Source organism: Microtus oregoni, unplaced genomic scaffold, assembly GCF_018167655.1.
Source record: "Microtus oregoni isolate MIOR12 unplaced genomic scaffold, Mior012 000003F_ref0000135, whole genome shotgun sequence".
NCBI classification, from domain to species: Eukaryota; Metazoa; Chordata; class Mammalia; order Rodentia; family Cricetidae; genus Microtus; species Microtus oregoni.
This window is the reverse complement of record NW_024543062.1, coordinates 68,921,254-68,934,667: the sequence shown is the minus strand read 5'-3', so window position 1 is coordinate 68,934,667 and position 13,414 is coordinate 68,921,254.

The window sequence follows — 13,414 nt, the reverse complement described above, 5'->3', positions numbered from 1 at the left end:
TGACCAGTTGGTAAGTTCTTTTCTAGCGAAGACTAATTCTCCCACTCTGCATTTATTAGTTTCCTGTAGTTCATTGTGTAGGCCTCGTGGGCTTTCCCACCCACTTTGGCACGTCTGCTGCTGTTGTTGTCATTCAGTTGTGTAATGAGACTTTAGGAGTATAGTTTTGACATAATGCCACAAGAAACTCCATGATCTTCTGAATCTTACAAGTCTCTTTGTCCCCTCTTCAACAGTGCTCCCTGAACCTTAGGTGCAGGAGTTGCCTTGTTGCATATCCATTGGGACCGGTCTCCAGAACTCTGCATTTTGATTGGTTGTGCTTTTCTATAGTGGTCTTTGCTTATTGGAAAGAGAAGGTTCTTCGATGAGGGACGAGCACTACACCTATCTGTGGGTATAAAGACAAATATTTAGAATGCAGTTAGGGGTTACGTTGGTTCAATAAAGTGGCAACTGTCTGTTGTCCTTCAGGACCCATGACATCACTACCCCTGGGTAGCTGGCTGGATTTCCAGTACCAGGCATGATTTCCTTCTTGTTTATCAGGTTTAAATTAAGTCCAATTGGAGAGCCGTTGATTACAACCAAGATATGCATGCCACTGTTTAGGGTTATTGTGCCATGCTGCTCACTATTGTGGTTCATGGTGGCCATAGCTGTAGAAGACTGTTGAGTCCTTCCCTTCTTTAGAAGCTTGCATGGAGTCTTCTGGTACATGAAAACTGGACCTAGGCTGGTGTGGTGGAATTCAAGCCAGTTCCATCTTAGTGGCCTCTAGTCCCTGTGTCTGAAGTGCATGGCATTTTCAATAATAGGGACTAACCTTCTACCTCTAGAGGGCAACAAAGGGCAATAGCAATAGACTGTAATATTTTGGTAGTCTCTTGGACAACTCTGACCAACAGCTCAAAAGAGGGTTCTCCTGCTTGTATTGGGGTGTTTGTTAAATAGTCTTTGACTTTGGGCGGGAACATTGTCACCCCAGAAGAGAAAATGTTGTTTAAGCTATGTATGTGTATATGTGTGTGTAGGTGTTTGTGTGTGTTCTACAGTGTTCTTAAAGTTCAATAGGTGATAACATGATTCTTTATGACTTTTTCAGACCTCGTTACTGTTAGTTACCTTCTTCCCTTCTTCTGTATTTTTCCTCCTCTCCCTTTCTGATCAGGTCCCGCTCCTTCTTCCTCATTTTCCCCAGTCAGATCACTGGTGCCCAGCTATACCCCTTAAGTTCTCCCTGAAGTGTTGGTGTTAGGTCTTAAACTACAGTGGAAATCAGCAGTGAGTTTATCCAGTCTTAGGATTTTCTTCATGGGAGACTTTTGACTATGCCTCTGTCTGTTGCTTGTGTTGCATCTGTTTGAGTGTTTATGCATTTGTTATTTAATTTTGATAGGCTATATGTGCTTAGGAATTTATCCATTTCTTCTTGGCTTTTCAGCTTTTTTGAATCTAAGTTTTCAAAATATTCTTTAATGATTTCCTAGAAAGCTGTTACAGTTACTTCAACCATTTCAACCCCCCAGTGTTAACAGTTTGTGTCTTCTCTTTCTTTTGGGTGATGTGCCTGGGATTTGTCAATCTTGCCTTTATTTTAAAATGCTCACCCCGTGATTGAGTCTATACACTCTCAGTCTCTCATTCTTTATTATTTGTTCCCTCTACTGCATTAGAGTCTGGCTTCTTGTTTTTCCAAAAGCTGAAGGTGCATTAGTAGGTATTTACGTGATTATTTTTCAGAGAGACTTTTTCTATAGATGAGACTTCTCTGGGACCCTCAATAAAAACCAGGATGGCCTTGAACTCAAAGTAATCCTTCGGCTTCAGTTTTGTCCCCCTGAGATTACAGGGCTTCCCCGCGATATCTCGCTGAACTGCTAATTTCATGTGAGCACTTCCGTCCTCTAGACCTGTCCTGTGTGTATCCTAGACCATCTGCTAGGGTGCACTTTCGCTTCCATTTGATTTTGAGGATTTTTAATATCCTCTGTGATTTCTTCAATCACCCACTGTTCACTTAAAAGTATATTGTTCAGCCTTTAAATATTTGTGCAGCTTCTGTTATTTCTCTTGCTGTTGACATCTAGGTTTATCTCACCACATAAGAGGCACAGAGGCTTATTTTGTGGTTGAAGGGTCTGAGAATAAAAACATAAAAATGTAGATTCTGAAAATAAGAATGTAGAAAAAAATATAAAGTTATAAGTCTAGAAGAATAAGAATAGATTGTCAGTAGCTTTCTCAGCAGCTTGAGGATAAAGTATTAACAGTGGGTTATTTTGCTTTACAATGCATAGCTCTATTTATAAGGCCAAAGCATCTCTCTGCAAACTGAGAGCTAGCCTACAGATATAAGCTGAGTCAACGTTTAGGAAATAGATATATGACCTCTGGGTTATGCATTATCCTTGCTATGTGAAACTGGCAGCATCAAAGGGGAGAGCACAGGGCTTCAGTAAACACTGACTGGAAGTACCAAGAAAGACAATAGATTAAGTGGAAACACTAGGTTAACCGAGAAACTCTGTTAATGGAGATTGTAAAGTAAGGCAATCTGTACCGGAGTTTTACCTTGAGACTGTAAAAATCCCTTTATTCAGACCTAATGCTTGGTGCCCCTACTATAAAAAGGTGGGTTCAAAAACCAGTCTTGGCCACAAGCCTAACAAAATCCATCTCTGGCTGTGGTCTCAGCTAGCTGATAAGCTTTTTGTGTCCCATGGAGATTTTTCATTCTTCCTGGATTTCGGTTTTTGGAATAAAGTTTGCTTCTGGTTTATTAGACTTTGGTTGTCTGTCCCCGTCTTTGTGTGACCCGCCCCCCAGACCCAACAGTGGTCTATAATAAAATTACATTTAGACAAGGTGACATGTACCACTGAGAAGAACGTGTGTCACCTATCAACAGGATGAAATATTCCATATATATATCTGTTAGCCCCAAATAACATAATGAATAATTTAGCTATGAAGTTACTTGCTGGTTTTAGTTTGGAAAACCCATATAACACTGAGAGTGAAGTGTCTGAAGTCTTCACTCTTGTAGTACTAGGACCCATTTAACCATGTTTGTTAATACTTGGTTTATAAAACTGAGAGTGCAAAGATATGGTGAATAATATTTAAAATTATGATATCAATTGTGTGTGCACGCACGCATGCACATGTGTGAAAGCCAGAAGCCAATCCTACGCATTGATCTTTCAGATATTGTTGAGTATAGCATGAAAGGCAGTTTCTCACTGGCCGGTCTCTCCCTCCCCTGCACGGGGATTGCAATTGGGAAGCACCACACCTGGAACTGAGTTGGTGGTTTTAAACATCATATGGGGTGCCTCATGCTTGCAATGCAAATACTTAATTCAGCCATCACCCCAACCCCATCTTCTTGGTGAGCCAGTCCTTTTATTCGAAAATCATGGCCTTCTTTATAGCTTCTGACTTACTTTGAATTCTCCATTGTCAGATGTAGAAATTGCTATATCAACTTGTTTATGGCTGCAGTCGATTTCGTAGGTTGATTTCTGTCCTTTGATGCTCAGCCTTTTGATGTCTTTGACAGTGAAGTGCTTTTCTTGGTGACAGCATATAGCTAGATCTTGGTTTTGATTGCAGCCATTTAACCTCTGTCTTTAATCGGTGAGCTAAGGGTACTTGAATTTGAGGTTAGTATTGTGCTAGATCTTTCCACATGCAAGGCTTCTGTTACTGAGACTGTGGGAGTGGGATTGCAGGCCCACTCCCCAGAGATACCCTGGCACAAGATACCACTTTGGGCCCATAGCATTCTTCCTGTGATCCTGTTCAAGTCACTCAGGAAACAGAGGGGAAGAGGGTGTTTGTTTGTTTTTTCCTGGTAAATTTCTTCCTGGTCTCAGTGTCAGGTTCTTAAGCCACACATCTACTTCTCTAATGCCTACCCTGCTTCATTGCTCTTTAAGTAAGCATTATCCAGGCTTGGGTTGCATCCCACAACCAGAATCTTCTGCTTCTCAGGGGACTTTCAAAGGGGAGCATATTGTTGGCAGCTACAGCTGGCAGCAGTTGGCAGGAACAGCATGGCGGGGTTGGGCACTGCTGCACTTGGCTCCTTCTTTGAAATTTCTTCCTTGGCTCATTTCTGTTTTCTTTAGCTCGTTCTCTGACATATGAAAACTATTGTGTTTCCATCTATACTTTTGCTGGGTGTAGCTTCTAGTCAGCCATTTTATTTGTAAGCTCCTAATTATACTTTCCAAGAGCCTAAAAATTCTGTCCTTAATTCCTTTCATGTGTATCAGTTGTTATTAGCTTGGATTGCTTGATATTTCATAGTTAACAAATATATTTTGTGGAATTTATTCAGTCTTCTCTGTTATGCTGTACTTTTATAAATCTTTGTTCTCGTTTTACAAATATAGAAAACAATCCACACACATGAAATTCTTTACCCATCAAAAGCCATCTAGTTGAAAAGTGGCTTGCAGGGTCTTTCTCAGCAAGATCAAATATTCATTAGTCTAATAAGATCTTGTGTAATTAGTATCATATTTGAAGTGACTTATTAACATCCATGGTTATTTATGTAAAATAGTTTGTATTCTGATAAAACAAAGTCCTTAAGCAATGAAATGGGTTTGGAAGATGAGGGACATGGGGATCTGGTGGCCAGGCTGACCTTTAGAAGCTTAGCTTGATAGTCTTACAGGTACCTGGATTTACTTGAGGTGGGATGGTACCCAGCAGGTCTAAATCCATAGGTCATGGTCATGGTCCTTTGGGGGTCAAACAACCCTTTCACAGGAGGTGTATATCAAATACCCTGCATATAAGATGTTTATAATATGATTTGTAAGTGTAGCAAAATTAAAGTTATGAAGTAGCAATGAAAATAATGTTATAATTGGGTGTCACCATGACACGAGGAACTGCAGTAAAAGGTCACAGCATTTGGGAAGTTGAGAACCACTGCTCTAAGCCCTTGCTGAGAATCAGCCCAGTGCTGTGCGGCCTCTGGAGATCACACAGACTTTTATGGGACTTGTCAGCAGAGGGTAGGGACAAGAAGTGCTGGCATTGAACTCCTATCCCTTTCATTTTTAAAAAGACCAAATCAATATTTTTCAGGTTATGGGGAATAATTGTGGGGACTCCTTTAATTTTCTGATTGTATTTATGAAACCACTTACCAGTGGTGGAAATCTACTTTATTTTTGACAACGCTGCTGTTTGTTTCTGCCCCTTTCCTTAGTGTTTGGTCTGTGAGTGTGAGGAAAGCTGATATGGAAATGATAGGGCTCTTAGGGCCAATCTAAGCTCTCTCCTAAGCTACCCAAAGACAGAACAAATTGCTTATTATTTTCAGGTGGCTATTATTTTCAACTTCTATCCTAGCTTACTTCTGAAATCTTTTTTGAATTTCCCTCAGCTGTTAAGATACTTACTCTTCTGATTCTTGGAGTTTTCAAGTGTTTCCTGTCCTGAGATATGGCTTTTGTAACGCCCAGCACCATGTTTCTGGTGCTCCTTACGTTACCTCAGGCTGAACTGTCGCTCCAGCCCTCCACACTGCGGAGCCTTCTGTTGATGAGAGCTTCTGCTCTTGCTTGTGTGTGTCATCTTTGTAAATGCCATCATTTTCCTAGAGTAGTTTAAGAGTTGCAATAGCTGCTATTCGGGGGCTTTTGCTATAACTAAAGCTCTTTATCGAAAATGTGCCTTGGAACAAAATAGGAAGACAATTTCAAAAATCCAGTAGTCTTCCCCCCTCCCCGCCATTGGCATGAAAATGAAACTCAGGTTACAAAATTGTTTACTTAATATATTCCAAAACTAGCTCTTTTCACCACTCAGACTCAATTGCTTTTTAGCATAAAATTCCTGTGCTTTTCTTCTTACTCTATCTATGTTCCTGTTGTCCTCTGCCTCACTCTCTTTGTGTGACCAGTTCCTTATCTCTCTTCCACCACTGTTAAGATGATATATCCTTCCAAACCGAGAGAAACCTTTAGAATTGCTTGAAGTCTGTCCTGTCTTTCTCAGAGTTCAGAGTCACTTTCAAAGGTTCACTGTAGTGGTCTGATCCTTATAGTAAATGTGGCCTTGTTGGAGTAGGTGTGGTCTTGTTGGAGGAAGTGTGTCACTGTGGAGGAAGGAGTTGAGGTCTCTTAACCATTCTCAAGATAGCATCCAGTGACCCAACTTCCTGTTGCCTGCACAAGAGGTAGAACTCTCAGCTACTTTCCCAGCATCATGTCTGGCTTCACATCTCCATGTCCGGCTTCATGTCTCCATGTCCTGTCATGATGATAACGTACTAAACCTCTGAAAATGTAAGTCACCTGAGATAAATGTTTCTCCTTGGTAAGAGTTACCATGGTCATGGTCTTTTAACAGCAATAGAAACCCCAGCTAAGGCATTCACTAAGCCCAGATAGGGTGCAGAACATGGGACAGTTTTAAGACCCTTTCTGCCAGGGTGCCAGGGCTATGGCAGCCAATTGGTATGTTAGCATGAATCTCTGACGGGATAAATTAAAAAAGGCAGAACAGAATGGAAAAACCTGAATGAGCTGCTCAGGAACACAGAGGAGAGGAGGTTTAGAAAGGATTAGATTAGGGCCAGTCTTTTAGAGGCTACCCCCAAAGTATTTTCTATGAGGTTTGACCCAACCCAGTCCTGAGAATACAGAAAAGATGAACCTATGGGAGGCTTCAGGCTCCGTAACATAGAGAACAGTTGGGAGAGTATTGGAAAGCATAGGCAATTGCAGCCTTCTCCTTCCTTTCTGTAAATGCATGACTCCCAAGAAGAAGATTAACTAGTAAATGTAATGGGAAGAAGCATGCTGTCAGAATTCTGCCTTAGAATTCAAAACAGGTTAGTGAACTTCATCATTGTATTGAGTGAGGACTCACCAGATAAATAAAACTAGTAGCCATATGGACTCACGATGAGGGATAGGTTCATTTGACTATAGAGGCTAAGAATGCTTGTGGGCTGTCACCTAGAGACCCAGGAAGGTGGGAGTGGAATTCTGGCTGTGGTCTATGGTTGTGAGGTGACATGTCTAAGCCAAAGGCACAGTCAGGGAGGAGAAAGGCATGGAGTCTGCCTTCCACCTTCTCTTCTATGCAGGTCTTTGAAGATATAGTAAGTGGATCCTGGTTCAAATGCTAAATGCATGCTGAAATATTCTCACAGATACACTAGGCATATCAATGTAGTTAATCAAGATGGCACATAAAATCAACCATCTGGACTGTTGGATAAGATGGTGGACTAGAAACCATGTCCAAGTAGGTAAGTGACTATAGTTAGGGAAACAAAAGGACCAGGTTTGTTATGCCTTAGATATGCACTGTCCCTTCCTACAGTTTAACTTGAGTGACCAGTATTTGCTCTCTGTGCCAGGGCTCTGCTCCCACAGTTTAACTCAGCACTTGTAGCCTCAGCTGCCACCTCAGCCAGCATAGGCACTCTGTGACCCGATCTAAAATGCTGCTTCTAATGAAATCCCTGCAGAAATTGCACCACCAGAGATCCCGTACAACAAAGGCGTCCCTGGTGACCGCAGCCCCTGCTGTTACTGCAGCCATCCCCATTATGATTTTTATGGTGGCAGCTGCTGGTGAGCTAGGGTCACTTCATCCACCAGGAACCGTGGACCAGCATCAACTGTGCTTGTGTGTGAACTTCTTGTAGGGAGTGTCTTCAGGAGTCTCAGAGAGTGATGCCTGCCTGGTGAAAGCAAACATGGAGGGCAGAGCAGAGCCAGTCAGCAGGAAAGTGGGGCAACATAAAATGAGACCACGTAAGCGAAACGCAGCCTGCCATCCAGATAAATAGATCTTTGTCCACTCATTCCCAGGTCAAGTTCCAAGGGTGCAGTGTGTGTAGAAACCAGCCTTTGCTAGCAAATGAAGGCACTCTGGTGGGAGGGTCTGCCACATCCCGCCCGAGCGTGATTCACAGAACATGTAGTGGTCTGGTCCTCGGATACCTTCAGCCTGCACACTTCCCTTGTTCATATTTGCTCTCTTTCCCCTGTTCTCATTTTGCTAGTTAAGTACTGGTGACCTTTGCTTTAAAAATCCTTGAAACCGCACCTTATCCAGTCAATACTCCAATTGTCTTTGATCATTAATGAAGACACCTGTGATATTGGCAAAGGGCACAACTCATCAGAAATATATAACAATTGTAAACATTTGTGTATCAAATCGGGAATTTCTAATTTTATAAAACAAACACTAAAAGGCATAAAAGGTCCCATGGATTCTGCCACATAATGGCGAGAGATGTTAATACCCACTTTCATATTTCCATGTCTTTCAAGCTAAAAACCAACAAATGAAAATAAACAAAAACAACCCTCAGAACTAGATTTTATCATACATCAACAGGATTAAGCAGCTATCTACAGAACATTCTGCCCAACCGAGAGGGATTACACATTCCTCTCGGTGACAAATGAAACATTCTACGAAACTGATCATAAACTGTGAATAAATCCTTAACAAATGCAAAAACCAGAAACAGTTTAGTCTAGTATCCTATCAGATCACAGCAAAATAAAAGGAGAAATCAACAGGAGGAGGAATCGCTGAAACTACACAAATACTTGACTACCAAATAATTCATTTCTGAGCAAACATCAGGTCACTGAAGAAATCAGGGAGGAAATTAAAGTTGCTAGGAACCCGGGAAAATGGGAGCACAACTTCAGGCCCCCTGGAGTAAACATACCAGTTCCAGAGGCAATCAGAGATCTCAGGTAAATAACCTGATGATGTTCCTTAAGGAAAACAACAAGAAGCAGTCCTAATAAAGATTTAGGGATGAAATTAATGAGATAGAGATTAAAGCAACAGTACATAGATTCCATAAAGCAACGGGTTTGTGATTTGAAATGAGTAACAAGATCTACAAACTCCCAGCCAAACTAATACAAAGAGAGACAGGACAAAAATGAACAAAAATAGAGTTTCTGCTTTGGCTTCCATCAATGATGGACTGTAACCTCAAGTCCAAATAAAGCGTTTACTCCTCAGAGTTTGCTCTAATAAATGTTTTACCTCAAACTACAATACCATCACCCCACAACAGCTCAGTGTGTTTCTACTTCATCAGACTTGAAAAAATAACCTTTTTAAAATGAAATTTTAAAGTAAGCATCTTTATCACGTGTTTACAGGTGTAAGTCATCGTCCTTCACTCATGTTCACCCGCATACCCTTTTGTACCCGACCCACTGCAGTTGCCTGCCTCTGTTTTCATGCTGTGTGCATCTGCATGTATTTTTTCTACAGAAGACAGGGAACATGATGTTTGTCTTTCTCTTTTTCATCCATTCCCTCTCTTGTCTCTTATTCTCCCTTCCCCTCTTATGGTACATCCCTCCCTCCTCCATAGAATGCACACACACACACACACACACACACACACACGTATGCACACGTGCGCGCACACACACACATACACACACACAATTCTGCACATGGGAGAAAATGTGAATGATAATTATCCTTCTGATTCTGATTTATTTGACGTCATGATCTCCAGTTCTATCTATTGTCCTGTAAATTACATAATTTCATTCTTTGTAGCCAAAGGAAATGCCATCGTATGAATCACATTCTCTTTATCCATTTATGAGCCCCTCTGCTGGTTGTGAGTTGTATTGTACTAAATATAGATGTGCAGGTATCTCAGTAGTACCCTGACTTACATTCCTTTGGCTACCCCTGGAATGGCAAATCTAGATGACACAGTAGTTTTTGCAGAACTTTCATACTGATTTCCATAGTGGCTATGTTAATTTACATTCCCACTGGCAGTTTATTTACCCCCATGTCTCTGTCAATGTTTGTTGTCCTATGTTTTCTAGCTATTCTGACTGGGATGAGATGGAATCTCAGTGTAGTTGTAAAATGCATTCCCAGTTGGCTTAGGATGTTGAACATTTTGAGTAAGAGTCTCTTGATAAAGATACTTTAGGCACTGGAAACAGCGGGTCCTGGGAAAAGAGTTAGCTTTTATAGCTCACAGTAAAGAATCTAAAGAAAGCAGTGAAGCGGATGATTAATAGTGGCACTCCAGCAGGGAAAATTAGAGCCTCAGTTTCCCATTCTGACCCTGAATGCACAAAGAGAAACTTGTCAATGTGTGGCAAGACAAACTTGGGGATTTGTTTACTAACATATATACTATGGGACATTTTCCACCCTTAGAAGCTACAGGTATTGCGCACTCTTTCCCTAGAGATTGACAAATTGTTTAAGAGGTAGATTGCTCCATGAGCCCGCAGACATTTCTGTGTCCCAACTGTCACAGGTTAGTGCTAATTATTTTTGTCATAGGTCTTCCATGTAGCTCCTGAAATGAGAGTTAACTGGACTGATTGATTTACCAACACCTATTTTTTTCCATCAAGAATAAACTAAAAAGCTCAGTGAAATACAGACTTGAGGAAGGACAAACCATTTTACTGATACAGGCATGGTTGTCTGGGGCAAAGCATATTAAAGCTCAAATTGGGTCATTGAAATCTCTGTTTTGTTTTACATAGGACCACAGGAAGAGCAAAGCAATTGAATGTTAATGGTTGAAATATTGATTGATAAAAAGAATCCTAAGATCTTACACAGCCCTGTTACTTATTTGATATTCTAGTAGAGAACATGAATGTGGACATAGGTGGTTTCTAAAAATGACTTTAGGATCATAAATAGAACAGCCATTCTCTACTTTCCTGGGTGGCTTAATCCAAGTGTCATTCTATCTCTGATGCCTCTTAAACTGTTACTGTACCCATTTGGGCAAGAAGGAAGATATTTTAAGCAGACACTTATGCCCCTCTCCCTTTGTCTGTTAGGCTATTAAAGCAAGATAAGAAACTCCCAAGAAATTGGAGTTTCCAAAACTGTCCTTTACTGTGAGCAGAGAAGCCTGTGGCTCTGGTGTCAGCCAGAGGGGAAGTTTGCCCCCTGGAAAGAGATTTCACACAGTCTAGAAAGAGCATCTTTCAGGGGAGTCTGGAGCTGAGACATGATGGGTCAGCAATGGCAGAATCTCCTCTTTAGCATGATTGCTTGACTATGCCTATTTCTTGCCCTCTTTAAACCCCAGCCTCACCTCACTGCCCTAGAGATGGATGGGGGCAGCACTCTGTCTCCTCACTTGTTCCTCTTCCTGATGTGACCACATTTAATAAACTTCCTTTTTCTGATAATCACTATTTCTGTGTCTTTAGCTGACCTATTTGGAATGCATGGCTAAGCCTAGTTTGCCAAAGCCCTGCACTAACAACTCTAGCAGCAAGGTATTTTATAGTCATGTAATTGTATTTTGGTTACAATTGTGTTTTATGAAATGTGTTTAGTGTTCTTTTAGTATCTAAAATTTAAATGAATAATTATCTGATGTAAGAGGGTCTTCAGTCTATGTGTTACTTTCATTGGTTAAATAAAGAGACTGCCTTGGCCTTTGGATGGGACAGCAGCTTAGATAGGCAGAGTAGACTGAACAGAATGCTGGAAGAAAGAAAGAAAGCAGAGTCAGGCAGATGCCATGGCTCTCCTCTCCAAGACGAACACTGCTTAGACTCATCCCGGTAAGCCACAGTCAAGTGGTGATACAGATTACTAGATATGGGTTAAAGCAAGATGTGAGAGCCAAAAAGAGGCTAGAACTAATGGGCCAGGCAGTATTTAAATGAATACAATTTGTGTGTTGTTATTTCGGGGTATAAGCTAGCCAGGCGGCTGGGAGCTGGGCACCGGGAACGCAGCCCGCTGCTTCCTTTAACAACAGTTATCCTTTTCTTTTTCTACGTATAGTTGAGAATATTTCTGAACCATCATACCTTCAGAGTTTACCAAGACACGATGGTCTTTTTCAGTCTAACAACCAGGACCTCAAAGGCATTTCCTTTTTCTGTGACTCTAGTCTTATCAAAAATTTGCATGTTGTATGTTAGATAATGAAGATGAGGTAAGCTCCAAGATGGAGCCCATCAAGTTGCTCAATTCTTAGTTGAGAGATGTTAGTTTTCCAACCAGAGGGTAAATTTTCTGAAAAGAAAGGTTTTTGTCTAACACAGAATGTCCCTAGAAGACAAAGTCCTCCCCTCTGTTAAAGAGTATGGAGTTTACAACCATGCTCAGCATAACTGAAATCACCATGCCCCATATGACTTAAGTCCTTAAGGCTGGGACATTCTCACTCAGATCCTAAGCATGAGTAGGATTTTTGTGACGTAAAAATTAGTGTTCTTACGTACCAGCTGCCCAGGGTCTGACCTAATTATTGTGTGACTCTTAATTTGTGCATGAAAAATATGGATCACCCCTTCAACTTATATTCCATTTCATGGTGACTGTCAAAGATCAATGGTTCTTGACCAAGTGACAGAAACCCCTTCACCTGACAAGCCACAGCAGGTACAACTGAAGCATCGGAAGGAATCGTATGTTAACTTCACATTGAATTCTCCTTGACTGACCTTGATGTGCTGTTTCTTAGCTAGTGGGCCTACCCCCTCCTGTGAAATTTAGCTTTGTTCATATCTTGTCATCATAATACTTTGAATTCTGACATCCTTCTTTCATAACTCAAAGTCGGGAAGATTCATGACCATCTGACCTTTGGTTTGTACTGTTTATACCCCAAGTAGTTTTTTTCATGACATTAACAAATCCAAACTTAGTTTTCTGTGTTGAAGAAGGAAAGGGAAGGAAAAGGAAGGAAAAAGGGAAATATCAGGTAGGATTTGCCGTCACAGATCTGATTTCAATCCTGGGATATGGCTTCTTGCCAAGTGGCAAGATCTGCCCAGATGGCAGAACTTTCTTTGCACACCAGATTTTGTCATTATCTAGAGGTTAAAGGGTTAATAAATATACAGACATCTTTTGGGAACATGGAGGGAACATGATTTTGTAAAGCCGTGGAAATAAAAAGCATTGCTAATCTAATTAGGAACCCCTAGTAAGAATGTGCAGGAAGTTCAGTGCTGGAATGTTAGGCAGTTTCTGCAAGAGATGACTATGTAATAGTGGATGCTCAGACGAAAGCTCTCAGAGAAGCTAACGCATGTAAAGGACCATGACTGGTCACTGTGCCGGGCAGACAGCATTCTAGCAGGCTTGAGGACTTCATCTTTAGATGGGTTCAAAGAAGCTTCTAGAGAATGTCTTCAACCAGCACTAGCCAGAACACAGGGGAATCATGGATGCAGGTCTGGTAGAGGATGGCTGCTTTGTTCCCTCTGAGCAGACATGGTACTTTTATCTATGTTAATATAGTATCTCGATCTTAATGCTGCTTCATGAATTCTTAATGACAATTTGATATGAGTCAAATGCCTGGATCCCAATTGTTTGGTGAACTGGTCCATGAATGTTGGGTTGGTGCACATTGTTACTTGAG